Raw genomic sequence first — 22,338 nt, 5'->3', positions numbered from 1 at the left:
ATGGGTCAAGGAAGAAATCAAAGGGGAATATGAAAAATATTTTGAGACAAATGAAAATGGAAAGACAACATATCAAAACTTATGAGATGCAGCAAAAGCAGTTCAAAGAGGAAAGTTTATACAGTTTACCCTTGAACAACACATGCTTGAATGGCATGAGTCCACTTAATACCTACAATTTTCTTCTAAAATTGTTGGCTCTCTGTATCCATGGGGTCCACATTTGTGGACTCAACTAATTGTGGATTAAGCACTATGTTTACAACCCACGGTTGGTTGAAACCTTGGATGCAGAATATGCAGACAGAGGGCTGACCATGGGACTTGGGCATCTGCTCATTTTGTTATCCTCAGTCTTGGAGCCAATATCCCATTGATACTGAGGGATGACTGTAGTATTAAATGCCTGCATTAAGAGAAAGCAAGATCTCAAACAACCCAATCTTACACATAAAAGAATTAGAAAAAGGATAAACTAAGCCAAAAGATAGAAAGAAGAAATAACAAAGCTCAGAGTGGAAATAAATAAATTAGAGATTAAAAAGACAATAAAAAAGATCAATGAAACTAAGACCTGGTTTTTAAAAAGATAAACAAAATAGACAAACCTTTAACTAGACTGACTAAGAAAAGATGGGATTTAAAATTATAATTGCAAGAGGAGACATGACAACAGATACAACAAACACAAAGAATCATAAGGCAGGAAAAGCAAAAATCAACAAGTAGGTCTACGTCAAACTAAAATGCTTCTGCACAGCAAAGAAAACCATCAATAAAACGAAAAGGCAACCTACCAAATGGCAGAGAATATTTTCACTTATGTGCAATAAGGGGTTAACATCCAAAGTATATAAAGAACTCATACAACTCAGTAGAAAAAACCTAAATAATCAGATTAAAAAATGTGCAGAGGATCTGACTAGACATTTCTTTAAAGATAACATACAAATGCCCAATGGGTACATGAAAAGGTGCTCAACATTACTACTCATCCTGGAAATGCAAATCAAAATCACAATGAGATATCACTTCATACCTGTTAAAATGGCTACTATCAAAAACACAAGAGATGGAGACCAAGATGGCAGAGTAGGAGAATGCTGGGCTCATCTCCTCTCACGAGCACATCAAAACTACAACTGCATATAGAGCAACTCTCACTGCAATTGACCCAGGAGCTAGCAGAACAGTTCTACAAGCAAGGCTGTAAAGAAAGATCCACATGTACTCGGGTAGGAAGGGAGGAAATGCAAAATAGGTGGGACTGGTACCCTTAGTGGGGGACAAAGAAGAAGAGAGGGTTATCACAGGCTCAGGGATCCTCCCTGGGGAGTGAGGGGTTTGAGCCACCTATTAAGCACCCCAGCCCTGGGATACGACACTGGGAAGATGAGCCCCTTTGCTGGTTTGAAAATCAGTGTGGCTTACTGGAGTGGTGTATGAAACTGAGACTCTGATCTTGAAAAGCACATGCATTAATTTGCTTACTCCTGGTCTTAGCATGAAGGGATCAGATTGAAAACTGCCCGGGGCTCTGGTAGGCTTGCCAAGACTGCCCCAGCATACCCCCACCCAGCCCATACCAGGCGCTTGCTCCAGCCCCTCTTGCAATGGTGCTGCTCTCCACTAGGGTGGAGGCTGCTGTTGCCAAAATAGTGAGCACACCTAGAGGGAATGGAGCCAGCTTGGACACAGCTCTGTCTCTGGCAAGAGTGGAGATAGCCATTTCCAGCTTGCGCATTCTGCCCATGTAGAGGAGTGAAACTAGCTCCAGGGTGGAGACCAACGTTGCCAACAGGAGTGAAACAAGCTCAGTAGTGTGGCACCAACCCCTCCATCCCTGACCCACCCTCTAACAAAGGTGTGAACATGGGGAAAAAGTGAAACCAGCACAGAAGTACAACCCCATGCCCTCAGGCCCCAGTCACATCCCAAATCAAGGCAGAGATTGTCATCGTCCCTGAAAGAAACCCAACTTCCTCAGGGGTCCTGCTCCAGCCCCTTGGCTCCCGACCCTGCCCCTGATAGGGTGGTGATAGCCATCGAGCATAGGAGAAACCTCAGCTTGCACCTGGCTCTGGTGTTAGCCACTCCAACTCCAGCCCCCACCTCCCACCAAAGTAGTGGCTGCCAGCACATCCTGGGGTGAAAGATGCAGCTTATGCTCATTTCAGATCTAGCTCTCTCACCAAGCCACTAGGCAAAGGCAGATGGCACACACATGCTCTCACAGAAGGACATGCCTTCAAGACCAGGAGAAGTAACCCTTTCACATAATTTCATAGAGATAAAGTTAAACAAAATGAGAAGACAGAGGAGTATGTTTCAAATGAAAGAACAAGGAAATAACCTCTAAAAAAACCCTAAGAAAACAGATAAATAATTTACCTGATAGGGTTCAAAGCAATAGTAATGAGAATGCTAACTGACCTGGGGAAAGAATAGATGAACACATGATAATTTTAAAGAAGAACTAGAAAATGTAAAAAAGAACCACTCAGAGCTGAAGAATACAGTAACTGAAATGAAAAATACTCTAGAGGGAATTAACAGAAGATTAGGTGATACAGAAGAGCACATAAGCAATCTGGAAGATAAAATAATGGAAATCACCCAATCAGCACAGTAAAAGGAAACAAATTTAAAAAAATGAGAACAGTTTAAGGGACCTCTGGGACAACATAAAACATACTAACCTTCATGTTATAGGGGTTCCAGAAGGAGGAGAGGAAAAGGTGTAGAATATTATTTGATGAAATTATGGCTGAAAGCTTCCCAACATGGAGAAGGAAACAATCCAAGTACAGGAAGCACAGAGTTCCAAACAAGATGAATCCAAAGAGATTCACATCAAGATATATCATAATTAAATGTCAAAAGTAAAAGAGAGAATTCTAAATCCAGTAAGAGAAAAACAGAGTAACATTCAAGGGAACCCCCATGAGGCTATCAGCTGATTTTTTAAGAGAACTTTGCAAGCCAGAAGGGACAGGCATGGTATATTTAAAGCGCTGAAAGGAAAAAAAACTATAACCTTGGATACTGTAGCCAATAAGCCTATCATTCAGAACTGAAGGAGAAGCAAAGAGCTTATAATACAAACAAAAACTAAAAGAATTCATCACCACTAAACAGACCTTACAAGAAGTGTTAAAGGGTCTTCTTTAAGTGAAAAAGAAAAGGCTACAATAAGAAATAAGAAATTATAGGAAGGGAAAAATCGGACTGTTTAAGGCAAATATATAGTAGTGGCAGTGGATCAACCATTTAAATAAGATAGTATGATGGTTAAAAGACAAAAATTGTAAAATCAACTATACCTAAAATAAAGTTAACAGATATACATGAAGATGTAAAATATGATATCAAAAATATAAAACTTGGGGTGGGGAACAAAAAATGTAGCGCTTTTAGAATGTGTTTAACCTTAAATGGCTATTAGTTTAAAGCCAGTTGATATAGTACTGGTCAATGTATATGAACTCCATGGTAACCAGAAATCAAAAATCTACAATGGCTATACAAAAACTTTTTAAAGAAAGGAAACAAACATACCACTGAAGAAAATCATCAAGCCACAAGGGAAGAGGCTAAAAGAAGAAGAACAGAGAAGAACTAGAAAAACAACCAAAAAACAATTAACAAAATGGCAATAAGTACCTACCTATCAACAATCTCTTAAATGTCAATGGACTGAATGCTCCAATCAAAAGACATTGGGTGGACCCATCAGATCAAGATGGCAGAGTAGAAGGACCCAGAGCTCACCTTTCCCACAAATACATAAAAAATACATCTACATGTGGAACAATTCTCACAGAATACCTACTGAAAGCTGACAGAAGATCTCATACAACCAAAGCTTCAATAAAGATCCCCATGTAACTGGGTAGGAAAAAATGAAAAAGGAAAGGTTCCCTCACATGGGAACCTCCTTCACCAGCTGGGAGGTACGCCAGGACAGATAGGGAGTTTCAGAGGCTCTAGAAGAGAATGCAGGAGCTGGCGTGTGGAAAAAGAAGGTAGAGAGAGACCGGCATAGACCGTCCTGGCCACCTCGCTGCATTTCCCAGCCCAAGATGTGTGCCTGCTGGTGTACTCAGTGGCTGGGTGCTGAAACTTGGGCTACAGTGGACAGCCCTGGGGAGAGGACTAGGTTTGCATGCACAGAGACAGGCCCAAGAGCCTGAAGTGTGGTCAAGGTCCACTTGTGGGATGGAGTGTAGGTCCGCCATAGGAGCCTCATTGTCAACGTGTGAAGAGAGGGGTGTGGGGCTGCCCCAGCAGTCTCATTGTCAGTGCACTCACAGCAGGGCATGGCTCTAGCTGCTGCAGACATTGGGAGTGTGCAATCACCAGCAGGGGTTGGGAGCATGCATGCACCACTGGAGGGACATCCAAGCCGATCACTGGTGCTTCTGCAGTGGAGACGGGTCCACTGCCAGCAGCAGTGGGCTTTGTGGGTGCACACACACAAGTGGAGGTGGGGCTGAAATCTAATCCAATTACTGGGGCTCCCACAGCAGGTGTGGGGGCATAGCTTTGGCAGAATTTTTTGCCAGTGGCTTTGTGAGTGCAGTGCCTGAGGGATGTCCAAGCTGATTACCAGTGCTCTCACAGTGGAGGTGGGCCCCAGGGCAGCACCAGCAACAGTGTACTTTGTAGGCATGCATGCCAGGTGTCAGGTGGCATCAGAGTTGCATGTCCTGGTGGATAGCTCCTGGAGAGGAATATACAGTGACTCCTTTCCCAGAGGGAGCACTCCAGTCCTGCCTAACTCACATTATAGCTTGGAATCGGATCTGGGGGCTTCTACTCCAACAACTGGGGAGCAGACCCCATGAAACACACCCTGTATTAAGGGAACAATGGCCAGCACACCCTGAGGCAGGCATCTATACCAAAAACAGCCCTCACACCAAAAATGTTGTCTCATGCAGCCTACACAGGGAGGCTCCCACATAAAAACAGATCTTCAAGACCACGGTAGATAACTGTTTCTCCTTAATTCAGAGTCAGAGAAATAAGTAAAACGAAAAAGCAGAGGGGCTACTCCCAACTAACAAGAGAAACTCCCTGAATGAACAATGAAACAGACCTCTCCAGTCTACCAGACCCCAAGTCCAAAAATGAGGTAATAAAAATACGAAAGAAATTAAGAAAGATTATTGATAGAAATGCAGATGACTGTAACAAGGAACTAGAAACTGTAAAGAGGAGCCAATCAAAATTACACAACTCAATTGCTGAGATAAAAACCAAGCTAAAGGCAATGAGTAGAGCACTAAATAAGGCAGAAGAATGAACAAGTGATCTGTAAGTCATCCAATCAGAACATCAGAGAGAAAGACAATCAAAAAAAAATATGAACACAACATATGAGATGTATAGGATAATATAAAGCATGCTAATCTCCATGTAATAAGGATCTCAGAAGGAGAAGAAAGAGAAAAGGGGATCAAAAATGTATTTGAAGAAATTATGGCTGAAAACTCCCCAAACCTAAACAAGGAAACATACCCAGGGACAGGAAGCACAGAGGGTCCCAAACAAGATGAACCCAAAAAGACCTACACAAAGACATATCAATGAAAATGTCAAAAGTTAAAGATAAAGAGAAGATTCTAAAGGCAGCAAGAGAAGAAGAAACAGTCAGTTACAAGGGAACCCCCGTAAGCTGATTTCTCTACAGAAACTTTGCAGGCCAGAAGGGAGTGGCAAAATATATTCAAAGTCCTAAAAGACCACCTAAAAAGAAAATTACAGGCCAATATCTTTGATGAATACAGATGCAAAAATTCTTAACAAAATATTAGCAAACCGAATTCAACAACACATAAAAAAGATCATACACCATGACTGAGTGGCATTCATCCCAAGTTCACAAGGATGGTTCAACATACACAAATCAATAAATCAATAAATGTGATACATCACATCAACAGAAAAAGACAAAAACCACATGATCATCTCAGTAGATGCAGAAAAGGCATTTGACAAAATTTAACATCCATTCATGATAAAAACCTTCACCAAAGTGGGTATAGAGGGAACATAACATAATAAGAGCTATGTATGACAAACCCACAGCCAATATAACACTCAATGGTGAAAAGCTGAAAGACTTCCTGCTAAATTCTGGAACAAGACAAGGATGCCCACTCTCACCACTTTTATTCAACATAGTATTGGAAGTCCTAGGCACAACAGTCAGACAAGAAAAAGAAATAAAATGTATCTAAACTGGAAGGGAAGAGGTAAAATTGTCATTATATGCAGATAATAGGATACTATATATAGAAAACCCCAAAGAATCCACACAAAAACTACTAGAACTGATAAATGAACTCAGCAAGGTAGCAGGATACAAGATTAACATACAGAAGTCGGTTGCATTTCTTTACACTAAGGTATCAGAAAGAGAAAGTAAATATCAATCCTGTTTAAAATCACATCAAAAAAAAAAAACAAACCTAGGAATAAACCTAACCAAGGAGGTCAAAGACTTATATGCTGAGAACTATAAAACATTGATAAAGGAAATTAAAGATGATTCAAAGAAATGGAAAGATATCCCATTCTCTTGGATTGGAAGCATTAATATTGTTAAAATGACCATACTACCCAAAGTGATATGCAGATTTAAAGCGATCCCTATCAAATTACCTATGACATTTTTCACCGAACTAGAACAAATAATTCTAAAATTTATATGGAACCACAAATGACCCAGAATTGCCCAAGCAATCCTGAGGAAAAAGAACAAAGCTGGAGGCATAACCCTCCCAGACTTCAGACAATACTACAAAGCTATAGTAATCAAAACAGTGTAGTATTAGCACAAAAACAGACATATAGATCAATGGAACAGAATAGAGAGCCCAGAAATAAACCCACACACTTACCATCAATTAATCTTCAACAAAGGAGGCAAGAATATGCAATGAAGAAAAGATAGTATTTTTTAAATTAAAAAAAATTTTATACAGCAGGTTCTTATTAGTTATCTATTTTATATATATTAGTGTATATATGTCAATTCCAATCTCCCAATTCATCCCACCACCACCCACCCTCCTGCTTTCCCTCTGTGGTGTCCATACTTTTGTTCTCTAGAAAAGATAGTATCTTTATCAAATGGTGTTGGGAAAGCTGGATAGCTGCTTGTAAATCAATTAAGTTAGAACACTCCCTCACACCATACACAAAAATAAACTCAAAATGGCTTAAAGACTTAAATATAAGACATGACACCATAAAACTCCTAGAAGGGAACACAGGTGAAACATTCTCTGACATAAATTGTAGCAATATTTTCTTAGGTCAGTCTCCCAAAGCAATAGAAATAAAAGCAAAAATAAACAAATGGGACTTAATCAAACAAAGTCTTTTTCGCAGCAAGGGAAATCATAAACAAAACAAAAAGACAACTTATGGAATGGGAGAAAATATTTGCAAACAATGCAACTGACAAAGGCTTAATTTCCAAAATATATAAACAGCTCCTACAACTCAATATCAAAAAAACAAACCACCCAATCAAAAAATGGTTGGATGACCTTAATAGACATTTCTCTAAAGAAGCCATGGCCAAGAGAAACATGAAGAGATGCTCAACATCACTAATTATTAGAGAAATGCAAATCAAAAATATAATGAGGTATCACCTCACACCAGTCAGAGTGGCCATCATCAGAAAGTCTACAAATAACAAATGCTGGAGAGGGTGTGGAGAAAAGGGACCCCTCCTATACTGTTGGTGGGAATGTAAATTAATGCAGCCACTATGAAGAATAATAGAGGTACTTCAGAAAACTAAAAATAGTTTTGCCATATGATCCAGCAATCCCATTCCTGGGCATATATTTGGAAAAGATGAAAGCTCTAACTCAAGAGGATACATGCACCCCACTGTTCATAGCAGCACTATTTACAATAGCCAGGACATGGAAGCAACTTAAGTGTCCATTGACAGATGAGTGGATAGAGAAGATGTGGTACATATATACAATGGAATATTACTCAGCCACAAAAATGAATGAAATAATGCCATTTGTAGCAACATGGATGGACTTAGAGATTAAGTGAGTCAGACAGAGAAAGACAAGTATCATATGGTATCACTTATATGTGGAATCTAAAATAAATAGTACAAATGATCTTATTTACAAAACAGAAACAGACTCACAGACATGGAAAACAAACTTATGGTTACCAAAGGGGAAAGGGGAAAAGGGGGAGGGACAAATTACGAGTATGGGATTAACAGATATACACTACTATATATAAAATAGATAACAAGGAAGTACTGTATAGCACTGGGAACTATATTCAATATTTTGTAATAACCAATAATGAAAAAGAATCTGAAGAAGGATGCGTGTGTGTATGTGTGTGTGTATATATATGTATATATGGAACTGAATTACTTTGCTGTACACCTGAAACTAACACAATATTGTAAATAAACTATACTTCACTTAAAAAAAGATATAGCTTGGGTAATTGAGAAAAAAAGAAAAAACAAGATCCATCCTTATGCTGCCTACAATAGACTCGCTTCAGAGCTAAAGACACACAAACTTAAAGTGAGGTGATGGAAAAAGGTATTCCGGGCATACTGAAATGACAAGAAAGCTGGGGTATCAATATTCATGTCAGTCAAAGTAGACTTTAAAACAAAGTCTATAACATAAGACAAAGAGGTAAATTACATAATGATAAATGATCAATACATGAAGTGGCTATAATGTTCCTATACATATACACATAATATAAACACACCTAAATACAAGCAAATATTAACAGACATAAAGGGAGAAACTGACAATACAACAATAGCAGGGAGTTTTAACACCCCAGTTACATTAATGGACAGATCATCCAGAGAGAAAATCAATAAGGAAATACTGGCCTTAAATGATACATTTGACCAGATGGACTTAGTAGATACCTAGGACAGTCCATCCAAAAAGCGCAGAATACACATTCTTTTCAAGTGCACATGGAAAGTTCTCCAGGATAGATCACATGCTAGGCCACAAAGCAAGTCTCAAAATTTAAAAGGATAGAAATTATAGCAAGCAAGTTTTCTGATCACAGTGGTATGAAACTAGTAATCAATTACAGGAAGAAAAATAGGAAAAACACAAACACTTGGAGACTGAACATCATGCTACTAAAAAACCAATAAATCATTGAAGAAATTAAGGAGGAAATCAGAAAATAACTTGAAACACATGAAAATAAAGACACAACTTTCCAAACTCTACGGGATGCAACAGAAGCAGTTCTAAGAGGGAAGTTTATAGTGATACAGGCCTGCCACAAGAAACAAGAAAAATCTCAAACAATCAACTTAACCTACCACCTAAGGAATTAGAGAAACAAGAACAAAGTCCAAAGTCACCAGGAGGGACATAATAAAGGTCAGAGAGGAATTAAATCAAATAGGACCAGAAAAATAACAATGAGAACAAGAACAAAAGCAACAGTAGAAAAGATCAAAAACACAAAGAGCTATTTTTTTAAAAAAGGTAAACAAAATTGATAAACCTTTAGCCAGGTTCATAACAAAAGAGGATCCAAATAAACAAAATATAAAAGAGGAGAAATTACAACTCATACCACAGAGATACAAAAAATTTAGAAGAAAACACTATGAACTGTTATAAGCCAAAAAATTGGACAAACTGGAAGAAATGGATAAATTCCCAGAAACATACAATCTTTCAAAACTGAATCAGGAAGAAGTGGATAACATTAACAGACCCACTACCAGTAATGAAATTGAATCTGTAATAAAAAAAATTCCCAACAAACAAACATTCAGGACTGGATGGCTTCACAGGTGAATTCTATCAAACATATAAAGAAGAGGTACTACTTATCCTTTTCAAAATATTCCAAAAAATTGAAGAGAGGGGAACACTCTCAAATTCATTCTATGAGGCCACCATTAGCCTGACACCAAAACCAGACCAAGACAGTACAAGTAAAAGAAAATTACAAGCCAGTATCTGATGAATACATAGATGCAAAAATCCTTAACAAAATATTAGCAAACCAAATTCAACAATACATAAAAAGGATCATACACCATGATTAATTGGAATTTATTTGAGGGTTGCAAGGATGATTCAATATACACAAATAAATCAATATGATACACCACATTAACAAAACAAAGGATCAAAATCACATGATCATCTCAATAGATGCAGAAAGCATTTGACAGAATTCACCACCCACTCATGATAAAAACTCTCAATTAAAGGGAGTGTAGAGGGAACATATCTCAACATAATAAAGTCTATCTATGACAAACCCACAGCTAACATTGTACTCAATGGTGAAAAACTGAAAAATTTTCCTTTAACATCAGAAACAAGAATGTCCACTCTTGCCTTTTCTATTTCACATAGTATTGGAAGTCCTGGCCACAGCAATCAGAGGAGAAAAAGAAACTGAAGGCATTCAGATTGGAAGGGAAAAAGCAAAACTGTCACAATTTGCAGATGACATGACACTATATGCATAAAACCCTAAAGTCTCCACTAAAAAAATATTAGAACTAATAAATGAATTCAGTGGAGTTGTAGGACATAAGATTAATACACAGTAATCTGTTTTTTTTCCTCTACACTAATAATTAACTATGAGAAAGAGAAAGCAAGAAAACAATCCTGTTGAAAATTGCATCAAAAAGAATAAAATAACTTGGAATAAACTTAACCACAGAGGTTAAGACCTTTACTTTGAAAACTATAAAACATTGATGGAGGAAATTGAAGACTATACAAAGTAATGAAAAAATATCACGTGTTCAGGGATTGGAAGAATTAATATTGTTCAAGTGTCCATATGACCCAAAGCAATCTACAGATTTAATGCAATCCCTATCAAAATACTCATGACATTTTTCACAGAACTAGAACAAATAAGCCTAAAATTCCTATTTATCTACAAAATACCCTAAATAGCCAAAACAATCTTAAGAAAAAAGAATAAAGCTGGAGTTATCACGTGCCCTGATTTCAGACTACACTACAAAGCTACAGTAATCAAAACATTATGGTACTGGCTCAGAAACAGACACATAGATCAATGGAACAGAACAGAGAGATCAGAACTAAACCCACACATATATGGTAAATTAAACTACAACAAAAAGGAAAAAACATACAATGGGGAAAATACAGTCTCTCTTCAATAAATGGTGCTGGGAAAATTGGACAGCCACACATAAATGAATAAAATTAGAAAATTTTCTCACACCATGTACAAAAATAAACCCCAAATTGTAAAGACGTAAATATAAGACCAGAAATCATAAAAGTCCTGGAAGGAAACATAGGTAGTACACTCTGACATAATTCTTAGTAGAATTTTTTTGATCTGTCTCTTCAGGCAAGGGAAACAAAAGCAAAAATAAACAAATTGGATCTAGTTAAACTTAAAAGCTTTTGCTCAGCACAGAAAACCATGAACAAAATGAAAAAACAACCTACTGAATGATAGAAGATATTTGCAAATGATATAACCGATAAGATGGCCAAGAGGCACATGAAAAGATGCTCAACATCACTAATCAGGGAAATGCAAATCAAAACCACAATGAGATATCACCTCATACCTGTCAGAAAGGCTAAAATCAACAAGACCACAAATAACAAATTTTGGCAAGAATGTGGAGAAAAGGGAACATTCATTCACTGTTGGTGGGAATATAAATTGGTATAGTCACTATGGAAAACAGTATGGAGGTTCCCCAAAATATTAAGAATAGAACTACCATATGATCTAACAATTCCACTCTGGATATATATCTGAAGAATAAAAACACACTAACTTAAAAAGATATATGCACCACCCCCATGTTCATAGCAGCACTGTTTATAATAGCCAAGATACAGAAACAACCTATGTGTCCATCAACAGATGACTGGGTAAAGAAGATGTGATATTATATATATATAACATATATACTATATATATATAACATATATACAATATATATGTAACATATACACTATATATATGACATATATACAATATATTATACATATAACATATATACAATATATTACATATATATAACATATAATACTCCATCGGAATATTAGTCATAAAAAAGAATGAAGATTTTCCACTTGCAACAATATGGATGGATCTGGATGTTATTATCACTAGTGAAGTAAGTCAGACAGAGAAAAATAAATACTGTATGTTTTCACTTATATGTGGAATCTAAAAAATAAAAAAATGAAGGTAACAAAACATAAACAGACAGATACATAGAACAAATGAGTGTTTATCAGAGGGCAGAGGGGTGGGGAGAGCAGCAAGATAGGGGAAGGGGGTTGAGAGGTACAAAATACTACATATAAAATAAGATATAAGGAAGTAATATACAGCACAGGGAATATAACCAATATTTTTGACAACTTTATATGGAATATAATCTATAAAAATATCTAATCACTATGTTGTACATCTGAATTAATATAACATTAGTTATAACTAAAGTATAAATAAATTATACTTCAATAAAAAAAGCAAAAAAAAGAGATAATACATAAATTCTGGTTTGGTTGTGGAGAAAATCCGACATTTGTATACTGTTGGTTGTAATTAAAAAATTAAAAATAGAAATGTTGGTCATGTAGTAACATGACCCAGCAATCCCACTTGTTGGTATATATCAAAAGGAAACAAAACCATTATGGCAAGGAGGTATCTCTATGCTCCCATGTTTGTTGCACATTATATACAATAGCCAAGACATAGAAGCAATCTAAGTCTGCTGACCATAAATGTGTAAAGAAAATGTCAATACACACACATACACACACACAAAGAGGAATATTATTCAGCCATAAAAAGAAGGAAATCTTTCCTTTAGTGATAATGTGCATGGACCTTGGGGGCATTATGCTGAATGAAATAAGCCAAATAGACAAATACTGCATGGTATCACTTATATGTAGAATTGAAAAAAGAGGTGAAACTCATAGAAACAGAGTATGAAAGTGATTGCTGGGGGCAGGGGAATGGAGGAAATAGGGAGAGGTTGGTAGAAGGGGACAAACTTTCTGCTATAAGAGGATCTAATGTAAAACATGGTGACTATAGTGGCTTAACACTGTATTGTATAATTGAAATTTGCTAAGAGTAAAACAAGTGTCTCAGTCACACACACAAACGGTAAATATGTGAGGCAATGGATGTGTTAATTAACTTGATGTGAGGAATCCCTTCATAATGTATGTTTATGTAGATTAAATCATCAGGTTGTATACTTCAAATATCTGACAATTTTATTCATCAATTTTAACTAAAGAAAGCTGAAAAATGCTATCAGATGATCCTAATGTGTTCCCAAGGTTGAGGACTAACATTAATAACATCTAGAATTTCTTAGTTTAGACAATTAATGCAAAGTTGTTTTCAAATAGTGCCTTTTCAAGAGGAATTTTACCAAACACTCTAATTTGTTTCATCATGTTATCAAATGGCTTTCCAAAATAATGGAAACATTTTTAGCATGATGTGTGTATAAATTCAGCAGCAGTTATGTAATTTTCCAAGTACTTAATGACTTCACTATGGTAGTTAACTGGATAGTTGTGGCTCGCAGGCTCTAGAGCACAGGCTCAGTAGTTGTGGCGCATGGGCTTAGTTGCTCCACAGCATGTGGGATCTTCCCAGACCAGGCCTCGAACCCGTGTCCCCTGCATTGGCAGGTGGATTCTTAACCACTGTGCCACCAGGGAAGCCCTTTAATTCTTACAATTATGAATGGCCTGGCTAGGACTCCTTGAATCCTACCTGAGGCTCTCATCATATTCTTTATCTTCCACTTGTGTTTCTTCTACGAAGTAGCTTATCACAAAAAATAAAACTTACCTACCTTTAAAGAGAGGTTAAGAGAATGTATCAGTGGAACAAGTTGGGGGTTTTGTTTAAGAGAGATGTATTGTACCATCTGTAGGTGGACAGAGCCAAAGGATGGAATATTGCTTGAAACATTTTTCTCATACCCTTGTTTATAATCAAATTTGTATTTTCTCAATCACTTTGGGGTTCGGGGTCCACTAATTAGATACAAACAGGTACAAAGTGTTAACACAAATGAACTATTCAAACTCATTTTGGAATGTTTCCATCACAAAACATAAACGTTTAGTCAAAGTGGCATCTTCCAAATTTCTTAGTCTTGATTTACAATAATATTCAAAGACACCACTTTCTGTTTTTATTCTTTTCTTCTCAGTAAGGAAGCTGTAAAGTCATGAGGTAGTGAATAGGTATTATCTTCTAAACAAACAACAGAGCTAAGGAGACTCATTAAATAATTCATCATTTCCCTACCTCCACCAAAATCTCTTCATGCAAACTTGAAACTGAAGTGTTCAGGTCTTGGACTTTTAATCTGCCTCTTAATACCCTTCCTTCTTCTCTGAAGTCAAAGTACATTTATAACCTATTTATTACTTCAGAATCAACCTTAAATGTACTCTTTTTGGATAAGTTTCAAAATTAGCAGTTTGCAAGGAGTTTGAAATTTTAACTGCCATCTTTCACGTATCCATTCATCTATTTAATGGATATTGAGCTGCAACTATGTGCCAGGCACAGCTCTAGACAATGTGTGGATATTGCAGCATATAGAAAATAGAGAAATAAATCCCTGAACTCATGGTGCAGTGTGGGAGAGAATGTCCCAGGTAAAGGCTGACACCAATCTCAAACAGAAAATAATGCAAGGGGGCTTCCCTGGTGGCGCAGTGGTTAAGAATCCGCCTGCCAATGCAGGGGACATGGGTTCAAGCCCTGGTCCGGGAAGATCCCACATGCCGCGGAGCAACTAAGCCCGTGTGCCACAACTACTGAGCCTGCGTGCCATAACTACTGAAGCTTGTGTGCCTAGAGCCCGTGCTCCACAATGAGAGAAGCCACCGCAATGAGAAGCCTGCGCACCACAACGAAGAGTAGCCCCCTCTCGCTGCAACTAGAGAAAGCCCGCGTGCAGCAACGGAGACCCAATACAGCCAAAAATAAATAAATAAAATAAATAAATTAAAAAAAGAAAAGAAAGAAAATAATGCAAGGGTTTGTCAAAAGTTTTAAAATAAGAGGACATTAAAAAACCAAAAAAACCCCAAAAACCCCCCCATCTTGACCCAGAAATCTTAAGAAATATAATCTAAGAAATAATTTTGTGCCAGCATATGCATGTACAAAGATCTTCATCATATTTTAGCACAACACTGAAAACAAGGACTGGTTAAATAAATTAAGGACAGTTTACTAAATTATAGTGCATCATGTAGTAGAATATTCTGAAGCCATTAAAAAAGATGCCACAGAAATCTTATTACACAGAAAGTTTCTGTTTCTTATTACACAGAAAGTTTCTGTTTCTTATTACACAGAAAGTTTCTGTTTCTTATTACACAGAAAGTTTCTGTTTCTTATTACACAGAAATATGCTTATAATATATTGTTAAGTGAAAGTTGAGGGTTTCAGAAACATACTCACAATTACAAAGAACACACTAGTGGTTACCAGTGGGGAGAGGGAAAGGGGGAGGTGCAAGATAGGGGTAAGGGTGTAAGAACTACAAACTACTATGTATAAATTAAATAAGCAACAAGGATCTATTGTATAGCACAGGGAGATACAACCAATATTTTGTAATAACTTTAAATGGAGTATAATCTATAAAAGTATTGAATCACTGTGTTGTACACCTGAAACCAATAAAAGATTGTAAATCAACTATACTTCAATAAAAAATTTGGGGGCTTTTGAAATTGTATGATGTGACTTCACTTAAACAGTGGTTTTCAACTGGATGCTATTTTGCCTTTCAGGGGACATTGTCAATGTTTAGAGACATTTTTGGCTGCTACACTGAGGTGGTGCATCTCGTGACTAGAGGTCAGGGATAGGACAGTCCCCCACAACAAAGAATTATTTGGTCCAACATGTCAGCAGTGCTGAAGTTGAGAAACCCTGCTCTTAAATAATTACATACAACATTGAAAGGAAACATACATTTTGGATAAATAGGGTCATGGATGTTTTTTCATGTTATTTTTCTTTGTGTGTTTATTTGGATTTTGTTTTAAATGAGGAAGTATTGACTTTGTAATTAGAAACAAAAAGAAACTATTAAAAATGTGGTGCTAAATCTTGGACTCATTATCTCAGCCCAGGAATGTTTTTTTCTTAAAAAGTTCAGGCATTTCTGTCTTTTCCTACTGCTCTCCTGGCCTGTACACACCTGATTGCCAGTATCTGTGATGCCTCCATTTCTCTGATGGACATGGTTTACTCCTATAACATGGGTTGAGGGCTTCCCTGGTGGCGCAGTGGTTGAGAATCTGCCTGCCAATGCAGGGGACATGGGTTCGAGCCCTGGTCTGGGAAGATCCCACATGCCACGGAGCAGCTGGGCCCGTGAACCACAACTACTGAGCCTGCGCGTCTGGAGCCTGTGCCCCGTAACGGGAGGGGCCGCGATAGTGAAAGGCCCGCGCACCGCGATAAAGAGCGGTCCCCGCACCGCGATGAAGAGTGGCCCCCGCTTGCCGCAACTAGAGAAAGCCCTCGCACGAACCGAAGACCCAACACAGCCAAAAATAAATAAATAAATAAATAAAGTAGCTATAACATGGGTTGAGGGACTTGCCTGCTTAGTAATGAGCTATATCCACCAAGAAAGTCACCTGTTCATGCTTAGAATATCATGTTCTTAGACATCCATGAGTTCTATTCTGAGGAAGTCAGAGGACTGTTTCATCCCTCATCACCAAAGTGCACAGTGAATGCTTCAACTGCTGAGAACTCTACTTTGGCAGGTCCAATCCAGGCTTATCTCCCGAAAAGCTGGGGTCTAGTTAAGTCTTTTTTGCTTGAAATATTGTAGCTACCACTTTTTAAGCCACCATGGGCTTAAAAAGATTAGACATAAAATACCTTTAATGAGCCCCCAAATTTTATCTGCAGGGAATCCAGGGCCAGTGGCATTATGCTGGTTTGTGGAAGTCTACTGTGGTCTCCGCAGAAATTCTCAGGTGACCACCTGGGATTTTTATTACTTTAAATGTGCATGTTTTATTCATCAGAGAATTAATTGTCTCCATTCTTTGATTAAAAGTCACATTACCTTGAGCTTCTCTGTATCCCAGTATCTGTCTCCACTTGTCAAATCCCAACTTTGCTTCAAGACCCATCTCAAATATCTGCTCTTACATAAAGCTTTTCATGACTACTGCTATTGGAAATATTTTCTCCATCCACTTTACCCTAAGAGCTATGTGTTGTTATGACTTTTTTTGGGTATTTATCTCATGTAGTATTATAGATAGTAATAATCTTACTAAAAACAATCTTCTTGAAAGGCAGGGTCTCTTTATTTCCTTTTTTATATACACCAAAGCACATAATAGATACCTGTTAAATATTTGTTGAATGGAAGATGATCATAGTGTCCACAGAATGTTTCAGTGCCAGACCCTTTGCAAAAATGTGTTACAGTTGCTGTTCCCCTAGATGAATCTCATCTCTACTATCATAACAAGTTTAGCCTAAGAGGTCTTTCTGAGTAATCTGTTTGATTTTGAGGAGGAGTATTGAGAGAAATTACAGAACTACCATGAAGTGCTGGTGCCCAGCTAGAGAGTTTACTGGTCCTAAAACATTCATCCATTCATTCAACAAATATATAATGAACATCTACTATGTACCAAGCACTGTTTTGAGCACTGGAGATACAGAAGTGAATAAAACAAAGTAGAAAAAAAAAGTCACATTACCTTGGTAGGACAAACATCGTTGAGTGGGCAAGGCAGATCACATGTTTTCTCTTTCATTGGACTCCTCATTTTTCTAACTAGAGCCTGCATATCCTGTGCTAGAAGAGCTTCTTCAAATTAATTTACTGTCATTCTTGTAACATACCTGTTTATTGGGGCCCATGAATGTGTGCACTCCATTTGATCTCATCAAATGTGTTCCCTGAAATAAAGAGTACAATTATCTCATTAGTGAATGGTTTGTTTCTGTAGGTAAGCACCAGTTTATGATGATTCCATCCACACTTGCATCACATTAATTTATTTCCCATTTAATCAGTGTTTAAATTGAACTAGGATCAGGCAGAACAAAACACACAGTTTTGCATAATTATGGTAGAGCAAATGGAAACAGTCATAGGATTTTAGCGTTAGAAACCTTACTGTAGAAGCACAGATGGGTTAGGAGATGTTGATAAAAAATATGTCCAGGAATAAACCCTCTATAAGCACTATATTAAATTCCCAATGCCTGCATGATAATTAACTTTGCATTAATTACTTTAAGTTTTCTTCTGCTGTCTACAGCTCTGAGTAGAAATCCTGCAGATTGAGCAAACTGTCAAGGCACGTCTTGTCATGCTCAGTTAAGTGAAATCATTAGATTGTTCAGAAAGGCATTTCTTTCCAGACTTGTCTAGGTGGTAAGTTCAGTATTTATAGCTGTTCCTATCATCTTCTCTAACCTTTTCTAAGCCAGTGTTGTGGAAGTACGGGTTTGCCTTGTGGGAAGATGGGCTACCTTGGAAAACGGATTTGAGATGGAAGCTTGTCTAGAAAGTCTCTAGATTAAGAATTGCACTTGCTGGTTTTACTTCCTCAAAACTACTAAGAGGCTGAGCAAAGTGTTCTTCAGGCAAGGGACTTCCTGAGCTGTAGTCATTTGTTAACTGCCTAAGTCTTTGTCTTAAATATTTTTTCCTCCTCCTCAATAAATCATTCCAAATACTGTTGAAGTCTTACTTTGCACACTGTCACCCCATTTCCCTCCTTCCATCGCCAGAGAACCACTCTTCCAAAGTGGATGTATATCTTTCCAGGCACGTCTTCATAACTGCATGTCATTAGAGTATATCCACAAACAATGTATTACAGAATTTTACATGTATATAAACTTTAAAAAAATGATCTCATACTGAAGGTATCCTATGATACATTTTATCATTAATCTTTTTTTAGTTATATCTGTGTCGTGCACACATGTAGATCTAGTTTGTTCATTTAAATGATGTGTTATATTCCATCATGGGAATATATGGGAATATACCACACTTTGTTATGCATTGCCCTAGTGAGGGAAATTTAAACAAATGCTTAATTTTTTTAAAGCAGAAACTAACACACCATTGTAAAGCAATTATACTCTAATAAAGATGTTTAAAAAAAAAGCTTAATTTTTCACTACTGTAAGCAATCAATTAGTGAAGATCCTTTTATCTACCGTTTTGCTGAGATTTTAATTTGAGAACGTCTGACTATAAAGCCTGTGCTCTCCCCACCATATCAAATTGACTCTCGAGTGATATCCTTCTATTATAGTTCACTTAGATTTGGTAGAACCCATTAGTTAAGTATTAAAACTTGGTAATACCATTTTATCTCCAGATGGGAACCACTTTACTAATTTAATCAGACATGAAGAGTAGATTTAATGTCTAAGGCTAAGACGTAGAATACTGAACTCACTAGCCACATGTAGTTACCTGAGCAGTTGAAATGTGGCTAGTGCAAATTCAGATGTACTCCAAGTGTAAAATTTGTACCAGATTTTGATGAAAAACAGAATGTAAAATCTCATTAACACATTTTTGGTATTGTAATGATAATATTTTAGATATATTAGGTTAAACAAAATATTTTATTAAAGTTAATTTCATCTTTTCTTTGTTAATATGGCCTCTAGAAAATTTAGTTACAGACATGGCTATCGGATAGCGCTCACAAGGGATTAGACTGAAATGATGGAGTCTGTACTTCTGGGCGCCAGGTGGGGGCAGCAGAGAGTTGCGAGAATCAGGATTCCATGTAGGGTAACACCAGGCAAAGGTGCTGTGCTAATAAGCTGAGAGGCTCAGAAAGGCAGAATGTCAGTGAAGGGGTTAAATGGGGCTACAGTCAGTATAGATCCAGGGATTAGATCCTGGATCTTGATTGGGAGGGATTGAAGCCAGGGCCATCTACAGGAGAGAGTGCTACTTAAAAAAAATGAAAGCTCTGATATAGCAGGGCTTTGAAGTCACATGATGCTGTTTGAATCCTCTCTGAACTCAGGCAAGTTATTTGACCTCTGTAAGACTCAGTTTTCACATATGTAAATTGAGGATGATAGTATTTATTTTTTCAGTTGATGCGTATTAAGAGCTTGTCACATATACTGAATGTTTGCTATTATATTTTGAGTCATTGGGAAAGCATCAGAAGTGGTCTCTTCCCTTTTGTAGTAGATATAGACTACAGTTCTTACCATGCACAGGTTTAAAGTGACCCATACAAAGCTTAACATGAAGTTCTCTCAGCTGAGAAGTGATACATTGGATTTCTTACTATCTTATCTCTTGCCAAGCTAGAGCCTTAAATTTATTTCCTTTCCTGGCTCTAAGTTGGGGTAATGAATGCACTTGTTCATCACAGAAGTTTCCAAGTCTTGTGTTAAATAAGCATTAGGGATGCAGAACTTAGCAAAATGTGGTTAAAATGTTTACAGTTAAGTCAAAGAGAAGGTTTGTCACCTACCGATGATACAGTGTGATGGGAGTCAAAGTTGAGTTATGAGAAAATTATGAATTCCATGGGCAGGATGCAGAGGGCTTCAGTGTTGATGCTGAAAAGTAGAGGACATTATTGAGGTACTTGTCATTCTGTCCTGTTTCCCCAATCCCCTGAGGTCCAATGTCCTTCATCTCTGCCAGTGATCTCCATCACCTACCAGCAAAGTGTCACCCTAGAGTGCATCACCAACAGAAACTGCCCCATTTTCTAATATCTGAGCTCTGATTTTCTCAGTAGTGCCCAGCCTCCTCTCTCACCCTCCTAACTCCATTCATAGGTGGTCTCTAAAGTGGGATGTGACCATTCAGGAACTTTGCAAGATAATTCAAAGGGGTTCAGAAAGAAAACATTAAAATTTTTATTTATATTTAGCTTTTAATCATCCTTTTATGATGTATATATTTTGTGTATTCTTTAATTACATAGTATGTTAGTATAGCAACGTAAGTATGTAATAAACACATGCATATATATGTATTTTGAGAGTGAACACAATTTTTTAGTGCTGAGGTACATGTAATCACAGAACTCTGCAGAAAACTGCCTTACTGTATTATTCAGAAGTTGTGGTTTCTAGTGGACGAAACCCAACTCATACTAGCTTATGGAGAGAGGGTACTTACTGAAAAGATCGCCCATGTTGCTAGCCTAGGTATGTGAGGTCTAGGTCACAACGATATTGTCAGCGAGCCCTCACTCTGCTTTCTCAGCTCTTTGTATTGGGCAAGATGGCAAATGGATTCCTGAACTCATACTCTTCCAACTTAACACCCAGGGGCAAAAGACTCTTTGGCGGTAGCAGAAAAGTCCCAGGGGAGACTGATCTGATTGGATTCCATGTCCATATCTGGACCAATCACTCAGTCCAGGGAATGGAAAATTCTGGCCACCTGGATTAGATCAGGTTCTTGAGGAAAGGGGGTGATATGGATAAATCCTATGGGAACCATATGGCAAAGGTGTCTCCTAGGAAAGAGGAAGGGAACACAGGGAAGCGGGCAGACAGGACACATAGCAGCCTAGGTGAGAGTGGGACTTACTACCCCAGGACAAACAGGTCAGGTTAGGAAAGGTCCCATCCAAAGATGTTACGATCCATAATCCAATGAGTAACTTTTCCTAAATTTTAAGTGGGCATGAGAAACAGAAGTAAGCTGCTGGGCTTATTCACAGGCCAAGGAAAGATTTATGTTAAATGTGCAAAAAAGAACACTACCAAGTTTAGGTGAACATGATTTCTGATACCCCCAAATGAAAAAGGCTGAGATGTAATTTCTCTTTAGGACTTCTGAGGCAGGAGATAGAGGGGGCCCAGGCTGAGCAGCTGGGGTTCATCCTCTGTGGACAGCTATTCCATAATAGCAGGATAATAGGAGAGTCTGAGCCCTGCCCAGATAAATAGAGACCCCATATTTCTCATTCTTGAAGTCAAGGAGACCTTCCTGACTATGCATGCACAGAAAAAGCTCCTTGAAGCTCAAAAGGTAGGGGGCGCCACCCCATAGTAGGTGATGTCAACCTACCCATAGGCCTCTTCGCTGGAATCTGTCTTGGCTAAGAGATGCACGCACACGTGGGAGGACCCCAAGATATACCAAATACGTACTCAAAACCAAATGATTGGCCAAAGGAAACCCAGAAGAAATGCCCCATGTAAGTGGTTTAACCTACCATGAGGGCGCGACTCTCTGAGTCCACCTG

The 22,338-nt window shown here is 37.8% G+C and overlaps 1 long non-coding RNA gene across 3 annotated transcripts in view; it reads right to left on the bottom strand.

Annotated features, from left to right (window-relative positions):
* The window catches only part of LOC309654254, a 52,133-nt gene that overhangs the window by 15,123 nt on the left and 14,672 nt on the right, over positions 1 to 22,338 (bottom strand). For 2 of the 3 annotated variants that reach the window (XR_014260074.1, XR_014260075.1), the window contains exon 2: positions 17,975 to 20,689. This is a non-coding gene — a long non-coding RNA (uncharacterized lncRNA). The remainder of the gene's footprint in view (positions 1 to 17,974; positions 20,690 to 22,338) is intronic. The other variant, XR_014260076.1, reaches the window with a different exon arrangement.

Source organism: Balaenoptera physalus, assembly GCF_965194825.1.
Source record: "Balaenoptera physalus genome assembly, chromosome: 2".
In the NCBI taxonomy this organism is placed as follows: Eukaryota; Metazoa; Chordata; class Mammalia; order Artiodactyla; family Balaenopteridae; genus Balaenoptera; species Balaenoptera physalus.
This window is presented reverse-complemented; position numbering and strand designations above follow the sequence as displayed.